This window comes from Glandiceps talaboti, chromosome 17 (genome assembly GCF_964340395.1).
Source record: "Glandiceps talaboti chromosome 17, keGlaTala1.1, whole genome shotgun sequence".
Classification (NCBI taxonomy): domain Eukaryota; kingdom Metazoa; phylum Hemichordata; class Enteropneusta; family Spengelidae; genus Glandiceps; species Glandiceps talaboti.
Window position 1 is genome coordinate 7,108,866 of NC_135565.1, and position 2,876 is coordinate 7,111,741.

Consider the following 2,876-nt stretch of genomic DNA (forward strand, 5'->3'; position numbering starts at 1 on the left):
TTATAGAATTCACCCACTCCATAACGTAGGTGTTTCCCTTATATGAAGGTTCGATCTGTTAAAATTACACAAATATCATTTAAGATACGCTGCTCGATGTATCTCTGTTAATGTCAAACAAACTACATATGTCATGAAAAAAAAGAAAAAAGAACATCAAAGTTCATGTCATTTGTTCCTAGTGGAGGGATGACAATCGTTATAATGTGTATAAATAATTCAGTTTCTCGTCATGTCTGAAACAATTCCTTGTCATTATAAAGGACAACCCATATAAGGTAAATTGTGCCTAACAAACAAAGTAGTATTCATAAAAAGATTCAGAAGTGAGGATCTGCCAATTCCGTAACTCCTTGAGATGTATTAGTAGAAAACAATAATTTGTAGAGATATTGATAAACAATTAATCCCATTATAGTATTCACCCCACTGCCGTATGTATATACTTGTTATATATAGTTAGGTTTACTTCCTCATCTCATTATGTATTCCAGCTATTTTTATAAGCGTGACTACGATTGTATATATATGGCGAGGGAATGTGCAGGTCTACCAGATAAACTCTATTGCAGTCCATTGGAGGCGAGTTGATAACTATCTTAAATCTTACACGTTTTCAACTTTAAGAAGGGATGTGCATGTTTGTGTTGCAGATATTTTCGATGTTCTTTGTTAAGGAATTACGGTGATGATAACTTAGCAACACTGTGTTAAACAATCTGGCTCCCCGTTCATGATTACAATGATAAACTTCACCATTACTCTTGATTGCTGCAAATACAGGAAATACATAATATAACAGTAAAATTAATATTATACTATAAGTTATCTCAAACAACTGTATAAACACGTTTTTTTTTTCTGTGAGAACTAACAGTATCCCAAAATGTTTCTGTATAATATGTCGAAATTGAATTTTGACTATAGAACCAAAGTGAAGGCGAGCTTTACACCATTCTTAAAAGTTGCTTAGCGTCACGATTTGCACTAATAATCGAAAAAGTCGACATTTTTGTTCAACGATTTATGTGATTCGATCAGTTAATTATTAATGTACATTTACTTGTCTATGAAAGGTGAATGCTTATAAATACCTGGACATCGTCATCACAGCCGTTTTAATTCGACGAAGCTTTGATTTAATTTTAATAAAATGCGAATTATTTATCCTACACTTGCAAAGCAATCCAAAAGTCTATAACATTACAAATAATATGTAATCAGAATTGATGAAAAGAAACCGGAATCACTAACATTGTTAGTTTACCGAATCACCAGATTTGTATTGTTAACAATGATTATCTCGATAAGTATATGTTCAGCATTTCTACTTAGACAATATATTGTATCCCTTAAATTACATATTTGTAGATCAAGACTAAATTTTAGACTATAACAAATAAACCATATCAGTTGTTATTTTTTGGTGTTTTCAGATTGAGAGGCTGACAAACATATTGTACCTTGTGTCATATCAGAACCCAGGCAGAGATGAAATTCGCCATCGAACTTTTCGTTGTGCTCGTAGCCATAACCCAAGGAAAAGGTATGTACAATAGTCATGAGTATTTTGCTGAAAGAAAAAAATCATAATGTTGGTGTGTTTTTTCCATGGTAAATCGTTTCCTTTATTTACGTGTGGAATATAATGTATGTGGTAAATATTAATAAAGTCAGCAACATCAAGAAAAATAGTGACGAAAGTTGTAACTTTGTCGTTATTTTGAACAGCACCTCAAATACAAAACAAATGATTATCGAAGCTTGAATATTTGTCAAAACATCTCTAAAAGAAGAATGTCAGTTACGTAAAATGTGGGTCCTCCCTTTACTTGAGCCTTCACGTACTCTACAGTGTCATGTAGTCTAGGAGTATTTGTGAAGAGCAATAAACAGGGTTATACATCACCTGTCGCCAATATCGCATTCTGGTTGGTCGAGAGCCCTGCAGATATGCAGGCGTATTTTTCACCACCCGAACAAAAGATCACCGTTGTATACAGTGTAACAAGTCTTTGAACTTTACTCTTCATGTCACAGGAAGATAGTAAAAAATTCCATACAGAACGGCGAAAGTCCAGTGACGGCGAACGCACGGTCGTCCAAATTACCATCACAGAGGGTGCAATTTGCTCAACTAAAACAAGAAAACATATCATGAACATTTCTGTACATTTAATAATGGAATACAGAAGGCAAAACAAAGACACACTCATTTTTCAGCTGATGGTTATAAGTTTGAATATATCACTGAGTGATATGCAAATAGTAAACAATACGTCATACTACTGAGCAAACGCGCAAGTTTTCTAACGAAATCGAATTTGCGCATACGTTACCCAAAAGGGACAGACACTTAATGTTACAAAGGTTAGGTTTCAATGATTTATCATTATGTAACCCTGTCATGCCTATCTATAAAAAGATCAAGGTACCTGTACATTTATCAGTACTCGTCTGATAATAAAGGGTACAAAAGATCAACATAAGTGCTTACGTGGTTATTTTTTCAAACATGTATACTTTTTATGAATTGGTTAATTACTTACTGGTATACAAATGAAAATTTTGACAGACTTTCAAATAAAACAAGATATGTAGATGGTCATACATTATCTGGGTGTTTTCAAAGCACAACTAGTAGTTGTGGATTGCGTTCAGCGTGCATTACCGGGGTTGTAATTGAGTGATAGTAAATTTGTACTCTGATTTGAGCATGTTCTGGTTTTTGGGATTTACCTAACCCGACGATTGCTAATGTTATCAATCATCGTATAATTATACTATAGTTAGAAAGACGAACAAATTTATATCTTGCACATCATGGATTTAACACAACCATGTTTTTTTTGTATCCGAGATACCCCAAAATACGT

At 33.6% G+C, this 2,876-nt stretch overlaps 1 long non-coding RNA gene across 1 annotated transcript in view; it reads left to right on the forward strand.

Moving 5' to 3' along the window:
* The first annotated feature begins 567 nt into the window (after window positions 1-567).
* Window positions 568-2,876, forward strand: part of LOC144448609 (uncharacterized) — a 16,250-nt gene continuing 13,941 nt past the window's right edge. Inside the window, exon 1 of the long non-coding RNA XR_013482115.1 lies at window positions 568-582. This is a non-coding gene — a long non-coding RNA (uncharacterized LOC144448609). The remainder of the gene's footprint in view (window positions 583-2,876) is intronic.